The sequence below is a fragment of the Phalangium opilio genome, unplaced genomic scaffold (genome assembly GCF_054372755.1).
Source record: "Phalangium opilio isolate 3A_F unplaced genomic scaffold, DU_Popi_V2 ptg000090l_1, whole genome shotgun sequence".
Classification (NCBI taxonomy): domain Eukaryota; kingdom Metazoa; phylum Arthropoda; class Arachnida; order Opiliones; family Phalangiidae; genus Phalangium; species Phalangium opilio.
Window position 1 is genome coordinate 129,431 of NW_028324195.1, and position 15,278 is coordinate 144,708.

Here is a 15,278-nt window from a genome sequence, read left to right on the forward strand (position 1 = left end):
AAGAGGTAATAGGTGAAGTTCACCGCAGCGATGACATGGATTTTTTATGACCGTGGGTTGAACTTTTGGTTCCCGTTTTACTGACTTGTTCTTTGAAGCAACATAATTTACTTCTGTAGAAGTAGATTGACTTGGAGCTCGAATTTCAGCTGTGTTACGTGCTGTAGCCTCTCCCGCAAGCGCTTTGTTTACAGCATCGGTGAAGGATTTTGGAGGATCGTCAACGAGACGAGATTGAAGCTTTTCGTTATGAAGACCAACGATAAAACGATCGCGTAGTAACCGATCAAGAAATGTACCAAAATTACAGTGTTCCGATAAACGGCGAAGTTCAGTTACGTAATCGGCAACTGATTCAGAAGGAAGCTAGTGCCGTTTGAAGAAGCGAAAACTCGCGAGCACCTCCGAAGTTGCGGGGGGAAAATGAGCGTTTAGTTTAAGTACTAGGACGACGAAACTCACAGTATACGGTTTGATAGATACCAACTATTTCTCAAACCCACACCCCAATCTTCTTTGTCCTGTTAGGGATTAACCTTCCCTGCTTTTTCTAGGAAGGGTTCGACAGTTATAGCCTTTATTATTTTGGTTCCATAGAAATAGTTTCGCCTGCATTAGCAGCTTAGACTGTCCCCATGAAAGTTTTTTAGACATGATATTTTTCGCACCTCCCCAAACCGCCCTTCTCAAGAGACGACTTTTCGAGCCATCTATATTTACGATTAGGCAAAGCAAAAATGTAAAGTGCTGCCTCTAGTGGCTTAACTGCGTACTTCAAATCGCTAGACTTCCCCTTAAGGTTAAGCCCTTTGCTTTAGAGCCATCTATTTATTTGCAAATTAATTCTTAAACGTTGCTTCACTGAAAACACTTTTTTCCAGATTTGGAGCGGGTAGCTTTGCGTCATGGGAGTCTTAACGATGGTTGACATCATTCACAAGCGAGTCAAGGGAATTCCAGGATCAATGATGTCCTTCGCTGCTCAGAAACTCTTTCTTTATTTCGGAGCCATTTTGGAAAAAGGTAGAGTCTCCAGAGTCGAACAATTTATCGGGCCGGCCGGGTCAGGCTTTTCAAATTTTGGAAATTAAGGGGCAGTTAGTTACAAAATTTTAAAGCGCGCGCCCTGATTCCTATGCCAAGCAGAGCCGCGGTGGTCTAGTGTGACGTCACACAAGCGAATTGTTGGAGAGAGAAAAAATTTCGAAGGGGGCGTGAGCCCCCCTTGCCTGTCTTGCACCGTCGCACGCGTAAACACAAAACACGAAAGATGCCGTATAAATCTGTAAATTTTGCACGCCATCTATGATGGACGCGCAAAGTTAAAACTACATCCAATCAAAAGAGAAAAAACCCCTAGAGGTGGGCATTTTCTATCCATTTTCCACAAATTAGTGGAAAACGATTTTTTATAAACAAAGTTGAGGATATAATACGATTTAGCAAGCCAGTTCTGAGAACAACTTTCGAGTATCGATAAAGATGGAGAGATAATGCCGAGTTCTTAACGTCCATATACATTAAAGCCAGTATTCCACGCGGAATAGCTAAGGTAGTGAAATAAAAAAAAATTCGAATTTCCCTGAAGTGTGAATGCGGTCCAGAAATTTCAAACACTTTTTCTTCGATTTGCAAACTTGGGTGCAACAATGCACACAGACACACCCACACGTCCATTACAGTAAATGGTTTTTGTCAGTGGCTTTCAACCACTCAATCTTGTTCTATTGGTTTGTGTTGGTGCAGGCTTCGACATTCCTTCGTCACTGGCGATTCGCTTCAGCGTTGGAGTTTTCCTCTTGATAGTAGTGGTCTTCGTCAATTTGTTCAACGGAGTCTTGAAAGCCAATTTCTCGTCTCAGAAAAAGGAAAACATTAACAGGATACCCGATTTATTGAAAGTACCCGACGTCAACGTTTACATTTCTGGCTTTATAGATGCCATTGTTAAACAATCGGTGGAGATTTTTGAACACTTTAATCTCATTCCTAAAGTGCATTAATAAAATTTCATTTCTAACAGACTGACGATGACATGAAAACCATGTGGCATCAGCGAGCAAAACGCTTTGAACCGAGAGACTTACCGCCAGGAAAGCAAATATGGTTTGGAGATTTACCTATGTTACAGATTGTCTTGTCAAAAGAATTTGATGAGCCAAGGCTGAAACTATTGCATCTTCATCTTGGTTCGGCCAAGTACTTGGAACAACCGCTTGTGTTCTCAGTTGACAATGCAACAATGAATCCTAAAGCTCTGAAGAACATCAACCAAAGGTTCGTTAACTATCCTAATGCAAGAACAGTATCTGACCATTTGGTAATTGCAGATTTCGGTTTTTCTTGGAAACTGGCCAAATCACATCGTATCACCGCTTGTTCGAGAGAGACTGGCATATTGAATTGGAACCACAACATTCGACGGCTGAGAATGAAGTCCACGTACTCGGGTTCAAGGACATTGTAGCCAAGTTCCGATTGTGGGCGGCAATGCTTGGAGTCGCTTCTTTCGTCTTCACCGTCGAGCTATTGACAAGATTCCAGTTTCGAGAACCACTGCACATCATTAGGCTTAAACGAGGATTGTTAGGAATGTAATCCTTCGCAACGGAACTTTAAACTGGAAACTGATTTAAAACGATCTTGATCCGAACAAACACATGGCTAAGAGTCGGTTCAGACTAGTATTTATTTGCACAAAGCATAGGTATCTTCATGGTTAAATCACGCATCAAAATTGTACCCCATCCGTAAGCGAAGATTAAAAATTTTAAGACTTGGAGCGAGACCGCATTCTACCGAATTCAATTTAGCATACACAATAGCAGACGACGGTAACCACGAACTAGCACAAGACTACTTTAGGGGAGTGAATAAGCCTAATATAGCTAGCCGATTGAACGGCCAATCATGGCGAAACTCTGATGCCTCGCGACTTCTGGCCACTTTCAAACTTTCCCCTCATCCACTTTTGGTGATAGTAAGCTAGGGCCTACTTCATTTATTGTCGTTTGCGGACGAAACCAAGTTGATTTAAATAAGTGACACTTGGAAATCACCATAATCTAAAGTTACTATAGCGTGTAAATAGCTAACGCGATCTTCGGCAAATACTCAACTGACCAAAGTTCTAAGTGAAACAAAATAGAAGTTCTTACAATAATTGTAACCGTAAATAAATTATTCTGTCGGCGAATGAAAGCAGTCTTTTTCAAAATTTGAAAAAAAAGCATGGCCTAGTGATAGAGCGTTCCAATCAGGGAATCCAAAGTTAATAGTATACACTACTATAATTACTTAAAATATTGGAAATACTAATATGTTTGTAAAACCACGATGATTCTTAAATCGAATATACGCGTATGAATTTGTTAACGAGATATATAAATTATTACATAGATATTTATTGATGTATTCTAAGAAATAAATGGAAAATAAATAATTACTAAATGTATTTGTGGGAAATTAAATAATTACTAAATGTATTTGTGGGAAATTAAATAATTACTAAATGTATTTGTGGGAAATTAAATAATTACTAAATGTATTTGTGGGAAAATAAATAATTACTAAATGTATTTGTGGGAAAATGAATATTTACTAAATGTATTAATAAGAAAATAAATAATTACTATATGAATTTGTGGGAAAATAAATAATTACTAAATGTATTTGTGGGAAAATAAATAATTACTTTTTTTTTCTGGGGAAATAAATAATTACTAAATGTATTTGTGGGAAAATGAATATTTACTAAATGTATTTGTGGGAAAATGAATATTTACTAAATGTATTTGTGGGAAAATGAATATTTACTAAATGTATTTGTGGGAAATAAATAATTACTAAATGTATTTGTGGGAAAATAATAATTTCTAAATTTTTTTGTAGGGAAATAAATAATTACTAAATTTATTTGTGGGAAAATGAATATTTAATAAATGTATTTGTGGGAAAATGAATATTTACTAAATGTATTTGTGGGAAAATGAATATTTACTAAATGCATTTGTGGAAAAATAAATAATTACTAAATGTATTTGTGGGAAAATAAATAATTACTAAATGTATTTGTGGGAAATTGAATAATTACTAAATCTATTTGTGGGAAATTAAATAATTACTAAATGTATTTGTGGGAAATTAAATAATTACTAAATGTATTTGTGGGAAATTAAATAATTACTAAATGTATTTGTGGGAAATTAAATAATTACTAAATGTATTTGTGGGAAATTAAATAATTACTAAATGTATTTGTGGGAAATTAAATAATTATTAAATGTATTTGTGGGAAAATAAATAATGACTAAATGTATTTGTGGGAAATTAAATAATTACTAAATGTATTTGTGGGAAAATAAATAATTACTAAATGTATTTGTGGGAAATTAAATAATTACTAAATGTATTTGTGGGAAATTAAATAATTACTAAATGTATTTGTGGGAAATTAAATTATTACTAATATATAAACCGGAAGCGGTTTTTGCTCTACTAAAAGCCACATATAAATGCGCTCTTTCAAATTTTTTTGTAGCCTTACAATGAACCACTACCGACGAGTAAGTATCACCCTGACTTTTATGTATCGTAATGGCATCAGAAACAACCAAAGGCAATTGTTTCCTAGAAACTCAGGCACTATTTTGTCTCCATTTTCTATTAATCGACTTGATGACCTTTTCAACAGGCGTTCACGAAGCGTTAATATTACTATTCAAATATAAACCGTGACATTTTTGCCTCAACATTTTTCCAACTTTGGGATCGTCAAACTCAATCCATACCCTGAACGGGATTTTATCCCCAAGCCTATTTGTGCCGTACTCTATCTTTCTTAACCAACCGGTCGCGCCATTAGTTAGTCCGTCAGAGGTGTCAACATTGTTGGTCATCATATATCTCGCGCCACACGCAAGAGTCAATTGTTTGGGTAGACCATACGTATCAGACGTTGCTAACTTTTCAACTTGGGAAAGTATGTTATTTTTAACTTCACTAATAATAATTATAATAATAATAATAAACTTTATTACGGATCAATCTTTAAGTCGGAACTTATTTACAAAGATGTCCAGTATTAAGTATTGTTGGAAAATTTATAAAACTTTGTTGTTTAAAAATTTAAAGTGATTATAATTCGAATTCAGGTTGAATAATAAAAGGGCAATGCATTAAATAACAATAAAACTAGCAGAGAATTTAAATTAAGGTTTTACTGATATGGCCACTAATTTAAGTTTTAAAGATTTTTATTGTGGGAAGGGATTTGATGTTATTATCTAGGGAATTCCACAGGGTGATTCCATTAAATTTGGTACTCTTGTCCCGAAACCTCGTTACGAAGTGTTCCACGTAGAAGTTGTTTGTGTTTCTAGTTCGATGATTACTTCCTGATTCCAGGAACCAGCTTGAAACACTCCGTGGAACTTGGTTGTTCTTGATACGATACATAAATGGTAGTATTTTCTGTAGATAAGTGTGTCTAAGAGAAGGTACCTTTGAGTTCTCTATAGCGTGCGTGGCAGATGAAAATTTACCAGCCTTCATGATGAGTTTTGCTCCAGAAACGTATAGGCTATGCAATTTATTTAAGTTACTTTTGGTGGTATGCGAATAAAAAATGTCACCATATTCGAATACCGGCTTGATGCAAGCGTTATAAATCATTCTTAAAGTTTCCGAGTCAAGGTAGGTTTGAAGTGCTCTTATTAGCCAAAGTCTGGTTCTTACTTTTTTCGCGACATGTGCAATTTGCTCGTCCCAGTTAAATAGTTCGTCAATCCAAATGCCAAGATATTGAAATTGTCTTACTCTCATTATTTTGCCGTTGTATATACTGCTGATAGGTTCTGTGGTGAGTCTCATATTTTTTGTTGGGGCAAAAATCATACATTTTGTTTTATCAAGATTAATAACTAAGCCTCTTGATTTTAATGAGGTGTTTAGGTTTAATAGGTCTGTTTCAACGTTCCTTGTTAGTTGGTAGAGATTTGTATCTGCTCCCAGAATAACAGTGTCATCGGCGTATTCGTAGGCATTGGTGTACCTTAGTGTCTCGTGAATTTCCGACGTATAGACATTAAAAAGCAGTGGCCCCAGCACACTGCCTTGGGGAACCCCGTTTTTAACTGTGAGTTCTTCCGAGGAATGGCCGTTGTGCCAGACTATCTGTTTTCGCTGTTGTAGGTAGGAGTAGAACCATGCCAGGGCAGAACCAATGACGCCGGATTTTCTAAGGTCGTCTAGTAGTATCATGTGCTGCACAGTGTAAAATGCCTTTGATAGATCGAGATAGACACATACGACAAATTGCCTTTCATTGGGTTTTTGCAGGATTGTTTCTAAGAGATTAAAGATGCAATGCGTTGTCTAATGTTTGGCTCTAAAACCAAATTGGAACTTGTAGAAAGCTGCTTTCTTTTCTAGGTAGGTATAGACTTCATTGTGTACCAGTTTTTCAGTAATTAGAGAGAGGGAAGGCAGTATAGAGATTGGGCGGTAATTCTTTGGTTCATGGTGGTTACCAGACTTAAAGATTGGGGATACCTTGGCGGTCTTCCATTGTTGGGGGAAAGAGCCGAGTTCAAATGAGAGGTTAATAATTCTGGTGATAGGTTCGGAAATTATCGCGGCCAGTGCCTTTAACAAGGCGGGGGACAAACCATCTGTCCCGGTAGCTTTATTCGATTGTAGTTTCTTTAGAGCAGCGAAAACCGTTTCTTCGTACACTTTAGTGAGTTTTTCTAGGGGGTTTGTATGGTTTACACGAGTTGTGCAGTCTACATCTTGTATGTCCTCGGTGTTGAAAAGATTGTCAATAACATTTATATAGTACCTGTTCATGGTATTGACAATTTCTAGCGGATCTTCAAAGGAATGATTTTGGTAGTCAAGTCGTGCTATCGGTTGACTTGCTTTCAATTTTAAATATGGTTTTGAAGTTTTCCATATGTTAGTGGTCTAGTTTCCCTCTCCCATTCTATTTCTGAAGTAGTTTGTCTTGCGCTCCCAAAACTTCTGATTTACTAGGTTCCTTTGCTTACGATATAAGCTAGAGTAATGGTCACGATTGGGATGGTTGCGGCTTTTGGTTTTGTAGATGTCGCGAAGATGCATGTGAGATTTGATTTCAGGGGTCATCCAGGGCGTGTTTTTAGCTGTTACGAATTTAGTTCGAAGGGGAGCATGTTTATTAAGAGTTACTTTTATTGCAGTCTGTAGGAAGTGTAAAAGCTCATCGCGGGTGTCAGAGGAGACTGGTGTCCTTGATAAGAGCCTGGCTTGGAGATCTTTTACGAATAGTTCTGTGTCCATTTTCTTTAAGTTCCGCACGTCTTTAAGTATTTTGTGGGTCTTTGGACAGAGTTTTTTCCGTATAACCCAAGTCAGGTCATGGTCCGAAACACTGCATGGGACTACCTTGGTTTCTAGAATACGGTGCGGGTAGTTGGTGAAGATGTGGTCTATTAATGTAGATGAGGTCAACGTTAATCTCGTACGCTGTGCAATTAGTTGTTTAAATTTATTTAACGTTTGTAGAAGTGTCTTGGTTTTTGTTAGTTGAGGTTTTGCTATTATGATGCAGTTTGTGTCGCCTAATATGATCATTTCGTTGTTATCACGGGCGCTGACAGATTCAACGCAGTTCGTAAGGTCTTCGAAGGAAGCCTGAGTGTTGATTTGGGGAGGGATATAGACTATCCCTATACATAGGGCGCTAGAGTTGTTGTAGTTTATCGAGACCCAAAGTGCTTCCAAGTCTGAGTCCAGTGGTGGAAGATCACCATTGACAACATCTACTGCAACCGAAACAGCCTTTTCCGTATTCATGTTTAAAAGCTTATTTTGATTGAATTGGTTTACTTCCGCGTTAGTGGCGAAAAGATGTATCGCTTCTTTTGGGGGTACACGCTCAGGCGTTACCTCCAGACTACTAAAGAAATCAATATAATTTTGAGTCATACTTCCCACAGCCATTCTATTTAAAGATTCAGCAAATATTTTATCATCTCTCTGTCTCATAATTTCCTCAAGTTCGGCAAATTCAAATTGCTCCCATATTGGGTTACCAATTAACGACGCGTAAGAATTATCTGTCTCACTTTGACCTTGAAATGCGAAATAATCGCAAGCTGGTCTCAATTGGTTAAAGTCTCCAACTAGAACGACAGACACACCACCAAAATAATCAGGACAACCCATAATCTCTTGTAACCTAGCGTTTACCCGATTAAACACCTTCGCTCCAACCATTGAAATTTCGTCAATTATTACTAGTTTTACTTGACCATAGAGTAACCTGCATTTATGAAGTGTTTCACTTTCCAATCTCGATATATTTCCACCAAATTGGCTAACGGGTAAACTAAAAGTACTGTGCAAAGTTGTCCCACCTATGTTAAAGGCAGCCTTGCCAGTAGGTGCGCAACGGATTACTTTCGCTTCCGATGGATTACTCCCAGGTTGTTTGTTGTAAAACCTTGACACAGATTCAAATATAGCACTAATCAAAAGACTTCCCCACACCAGCGCCCCCTGTAACAAAGAGGCGCAACGGAGTTTCTTTGCTTTTTACATGATACAAAACATGGTAATATATCTCTCTTTGTTTTGAATTCAATTTTCTAAGAAGGGCGTTGTACTCAGAGTCATTAATTAAGGTAAATGACGGAGCAACAGTATTTTCGGCATTGCCATCAATAATTTCTCTATTAATATTTCCTACAGGTTCTTGAACCGTATTAATTAAAAAATCGGAATCATCCATAGCTAAAGATCTATCAACGTCATTTCTATGTTCTAATTCAGGCTGGATATTAGTAACATCCACTTGAATTTCTCCATTTTCTAAATCAGCTACAGCCTGTTCTACGGCTTCTTCGTCAATTTCATTGTGAAATTCTTTCCTAACTTCATTAATAGTTTCGCGACAAAGCTCATATTCTGATTTCATATCCTTTGTCAAAATATCATTACTTTCATCGCGCCAAGGCTTAAACAACATTAATTGTTCACGATAAAAGTTATCGGGATCTTTTTCTAAATTGAATCTTCTGTACCTAATAATTTTAGCACGGCCACGTTTCCTAATAAACCCTGATTCATCTTTAAGTTTCAGCCATTTACCACAAGCTTCAACTTCATTGCTCTCTCGCTCATCAACATGATCGTGGGCGGCTTTAGTCACTCTACGGGCTTTGGAATATTCGTACCAGGCACCAAATTGAGCTAACGTTATTGCCTCTAGTTCCTCTGGCCTTTGAACAAAATGTTTTAGCATCCCAGAGGCAAAAACATCATTACTGTCTGCTGGTAGTTCTTCAAGTTCAGATTGACTCTTAAGAATGTGTACACGATATTCAGGGGCATTGGTGTTTATAAAAACACAGGCGCGACTGCACCTGGACACAGGCATTTGTAAACCACAGTAAGCCGCTTCCTGAGCGCTTACCTCGTGGGCATTCAAGAACTGATTAGCAATTAGTTTCAACTTCTGTTTTACTGAACATTTATCATTTTTAGCCTGTTTAGAAGCTTCGCGCAGAAGCAAAGACATCCCTCTTTGAGACTTTCCTATATATGATACAATATACATAACCAGTGCGTAAGCATGAAGAACGAATTGAATGTCCATATTCGCCTGCCAAAGACGCAAAGCGCACGGATTGTAAGGATTAACTCTAGTATCTTTGGGGTGTCTTTTCAACAAAACTGTTTTCCTTTTGAGGTCATAAGTAACGGCAGAAATATACTCGTCTTCAGTTATACGCAACTTAGCTAGCAACTCCTCAAAACTATCTACCCGAAACTCTTTTTCTTTCGATTGCAACATCTCATACAATTTCTTTGACCTTTCCTTACATCTGAGTTCTTCCTGTACGCTACCAGGCTCTCTTAAACCAGGGTCGTAAATTATGGTTCTGGGCATAGGTTGAAACGGGATTCCAAAACGACAAAAGGAATTATTAACGACCTTCTTTCTACAAGTCGTTGTGTGTTTGTGAATTTGTAATCGTGTTAACAAATCTAAATGTTCGTCATTGTGCTCAGCAGCACAAGAAATAACATTATCAATAAATTCCTCTACTTCCTTAACATTTGAGAGATCATTTTTAAGTTTTGGAGCATCTTTTATCCAAATCAAAACATGTTGGTGGGGCGAACCTCTTTGCTGTATTTCAACTCTACAATAATAGTCTTCTATAACGCCAAGAGGACCTAATTTCTGTAGAGCCTTAAGCACAGCCCGAAAACGATGGTCAAAATATCTAGCGCAAGTAACAGGATCATCCTGAATCAGTTTTGCCCTTTCAGAAAAACTTAAATTGTTAATATCATCGTTAGGTAAACTCTCCTGCCCAGAGGTTAGTCTCAAAATATTAAGTAGCTCAGGCCATTTACTTTCGGCAGCTGAAAACGTTATGAAAGAGACGGCCCAAGGGCTCGTAATAGTAGCCATATCGTACGAGTGAATAGCCCCTCGTTTCCCTACTCTAAACAGTGATTAAATTATAACCGTATAAATTTACTTATGCTGTAATTCTAATATTCCGGCGAATCGAAGAACAGATAGTTTTTAGTGATAATCCCCTCGATGAGTTTACAACATAGACTTATGCCGATGGACGCTTATCGCATCTTATAAATTTCTAACAAGGACTTATGCCCAGAAACCTTTGAAAGAGAAAGTTTAGTTATAGTGATTACGCATTTTAGTCATTATCCCCTCGAATTACCTTTAGCAATGCTAAAATGATCAAACGCATAACGCTCATTTAACACTATGTTAGCTCTATCAAAACCCACATTTGAATTAACCGCCAAAACGTTCCAGTCAAACATAACATAGATGACGATAGCTACCGAAGGAGAACGAAAAACGGGGAAAATCGTTATCTATTTAATTAGCACATACATAAAAAGAAAATAAATATTAAAACCCCAAACATACAAATTCATAAGTATCCGTCTCCACAGATAAAAATTCAAAAATTTCCGACCCCACAGATTAAGAGGTACCCCACCCCACATCACCCCGACATTTTAGAGATAATAATAAATAATACAAAACTCGGAGTTTCTATCAAGTCTCTATGGTTCATTGGTAGAGTGGCTGTTTATTACGCCAGCGACCCGGGTTCGACTCCCGGGTCTGACCTGAAAAATTTTAATTAAAATTAAATCTCTAACCGAGCCCAGTAACCCCTATGGGTGGGTTGTGGTAATATAAAGTTCCTTTTAACCTAAAATCTGACGATAACGAAGCGACAACCCCGGCCACTACTACTACTACTACTACCACTACTACTACTACTACTACGACGGCTCGGGTCAAACTAAGAGCCTATCGTATACTACGATATGGCTAAAAAGGTAGCCGTACCAAGCTGTCTAATCATACCCATTAATTCCTTTTCTCTGTGTTGCCAATAAGAAGGCGAGCTCTGTAGTCTTTCTAAAACCCTAAAACCATCATCCTGCTTAATTAAAGCATCAAGAGAACCTGCAGAAGCTAAATGTCCAGCAGTATAATTCGACCCATCTGTTCTTTTAGTTTTCCTCATGCAAACCTGTATAGATTGACTAACTTTCAAGGTTTCCAATTTGACAAAAGAGTAAAACAATTTCGAAGGATTTTTAGCACAGCGCCTATCAATATTACGAAGCTCCCAATTAAAAATATCACCAAAACTTCCCTTAAGCTTAAGGTTCATTTTTTGACCCACGTAAATGCTCGGGAATGACAATTCTTCCGCATCCTCGTCAAAGAGTAAAGACATTGGGGTTTGACCTTCACCAGGAGCAAACTTCACATGCATGGTATTACTTGGCAAAAAATTACTTAAAGAAACTAATAATGTGTCTTGATTCCCAACTGTTAACGAACTACTTTCGTTGGGTTCATTCCACATATCATCGCTATCATTCTCTGCGATTATTGGTGCTACTGGATTATCTCCTCATACATCAACTTGATTTACCTGACGGTCATTTTCGTCAAAAATAAATTCAAGTTCTTCAGGAATGGGGTCTAATATGTCACTCTTAACGGTAATTCCATGTTTAACATACAAAGGCGTTTTTACCAGAACGTTAAGGGCCTCTAAAATGACTTTAAGTCTCACAGTTTCGTACAAATAGGGTGTGTTATACTGCATTCTTCTCATAAACTCAATTTGAATAGTATCCGTGACTCGAGGTAACCTGGGTAAAACCGTGGCGGTGGACTCTACATTTATAGGGACGTTAACCACATTTCCTTTAATACCACGTTGTTGGTCACACCCTAACCTTTGTATTTGCATAAATGGTATTCGTGGTGATATCATTTTTTCTTCTAAATTACTTATGTTACTTAATTGCGCAGGTATTTCAGGAAACACAAATCCATTTTCCCTTAAAAATTTTGGAATTTGCTTTCTCTTAACGGTTTTATTACAAGTACTACACAAAAATATTTCATCATTCAACTCTCTTTGTTCAATACCAGGGACTGACAAAAAATCTATGGACTTTACAATGGTGCCAGATGACTTAAAAAAAAGATTTGAACATCCTTCACACGGCCACGTTGGGCCGTCTTTTATGCTATCAAAATAGGTCTGCTCTATAAGCGAGGGGTTTGCTCGCCTATCTGCGGCTGAAGATCTTTTTCTAGCACGTTCAACATCTCTTTACTCGGGATCTTGGCGTTTAGCCGCCATACCCGTCTGGTTTCTAGCACGTTCAACATCTCTAAACTCGGGATCTTGGCGTTTAGCCGCCATACCCGCTTGGTTTCTAGCACGTTCAACATCTCCATACTCGGTATCTTGGCGTATACCCGCCATACCCGTCTGGTTTCTATCACGTTCAACATGTCTATACTCGGGATCTTGGCGTTTAGCCGCCTTACAAGCCTGGTTTCTATCACGTTCAACATCTCTATACTCGGTATCTTGGCGTATACCCGCCATACCCGTCTGGTTCCTATCACGTTCAACATGTCTAAACTCGGGATCTTGGCGTTTAACCGACTTATACAATTGGTTTCTGACACGTTCTCTTTCCCTATAATTTGGATCTTGGCGTTCAGTAGCCTTACTTAACTGATTTTTTACACGATCGCTTGCTTTATACGATTCATCAACCCTTTTTAATTTCTTGGTAAATATTCCACCCTGATTTTCAATTTCAAAATTTGACTCATTCTCTCGCTTTTTCCCCTTTGCTAGCGACTCCCTCTTACTGCATTCTTCATTTTGTCTCAAGATTCTTAATCTTTCTAAGGGATAGACATTACCATGGGACGTACAAGGTTCTTGTTCATCGCCTTCGATTATTTCAGTAATATTAGCATTATCATTTTGTACATTATAGGGTTCCTCATTAATAGATATGGCTACGCTTAAAGTACTTTCAATAGAGCTTTTATTTAATGCATCATCTTTCGCAGAATCATGGCCAACTGGCCTCGCGGTAGGACCAACATTGGGTGTACTAGAACCTGTTCCCGAAACAGCCTTTTTTTCAGCTGCTAACACTCTTCTCCTTTCATTTTCTCGTTTCCTAAATTCAGGATCTGATCTTTTTGCCCTCATTCTTTCCCTTGCTTTACGTTTCCTCATTTCCTATTTACTTAAATTATTATCTTCCTCCATTTAATGATTAATCAGTTAAATACTCACAAAGATTGGCCAAATCAATCTCCTTCAGTAATACGTAACGCTTAAATATATTATTTGCTGAACAAAATTAATCGAGCAAATTTAACGCTTAACTTCTGCCTTTGAAATTCTATCAAAGAGTTATTCAACTGTTTAAAAAACGGTTTTTTTCGCAAATAGGGCGCTATCATATCAACCGCAATTCCGTCATATTTAAAAATATACATTGCCAACACTTTTTTAGACAGAATAGTGGAAGTTTTAGTCTCATTTAAAACATGTAAAACAATTATCTCATCTAGAAATAGCTTACGCATGTCTTTTTACCAATACCTAGCCGTTTGGATTTTTCTAAAGCAATCTTAGCACCAAAATATTTTTGATACAAAATAAATGTTCTATATTCTTAATTTTTAAAAATCTGTTTTTAAGCGTTTATAATGATTACTCTCTAAACCTACACTAATCTTACACAAACAAGGAGTATAAATCCACTAGTGGAAGCGGTGTTTTTATTGAAAATATATATTTTTAAGCGTTTATCATGATTACGCTTTACAGCTACACTAATCTAACACAAACAAGGAGTACTATAAACCCACTACTGGAAGCGGTATTTTTATTCAAACGTAAAACAATTTCGTTTAAGTTTATCATCTCTAGACATCGGTAAAAATGTCTCTATCACTCCTAGGTAACTGTATGCCGAGGATTTTACGGCATTGTAACTCAAATTCATCTGATTATATTTTAAACAAGGTTAAATCTAACTGGGAGTAAGATGAAAGGAGTAGAAGCTTATCAGTCTATTTTATCTTAATATTTCGTTAAATCATAAGTTTATAACGAAAAAACGCGGAAGGGGAAACGAGCAGACAACAACGATTTTTGGGGGTAGAAGGTCAAGAGCGCCATCTGTCGTCCGTGCCAAAGTTGAACTTCCTCTCGAAACGCAATGAGAAAGTGGATAAAATAATGCCATCAGCTATTTAACTGCGTCGATATATTTAACGACTTGACCCATGGCTTCTATGAATCCTATTTATTCTTGGATGCAAGGAAACTTGGTAGACGTAACAGTCTGTACCAAGTACCCAAGCATCCTTCAATTAAAGGCTGGGCACATTGTGGTACGCATGGTACAACTAAAATATAGGATGTGTATTTATCTTTCGACTCACTCCAAGCCGTTACAGAGGATTTGAAACACTATCGTAATTCATAGTGTCTCGAATCTCTACGTTCCTGTCCATTATGAACAGTGCTGAGAGAATGATACATCAGAAAGAGCCATTCAAATTGAATTGCCGAAAATATTATCCATATTTTCATTTCATTTAACAGAGAAAATAAATTATTATGGTTCTGATAGGAGCTTCCCATTTTGGTTGTTGTTTTCAAAAATATATCGCAATGCACGGGCCTTGATAGAATAGGAGGCAATGAAGGATATATATCTCAATGCACGGGCCTTGATAGATATATAGAGGCAATGAAGGAAATATATCACAACGCACGGGCCTTGTTGGATATAGAAGGCAATGAAGGAAATATATCACAATGCATGGGCCTTGATAGATACTGGAGGCAATGTAGGAAATATAACGCAATGCACGGGCCTAAATA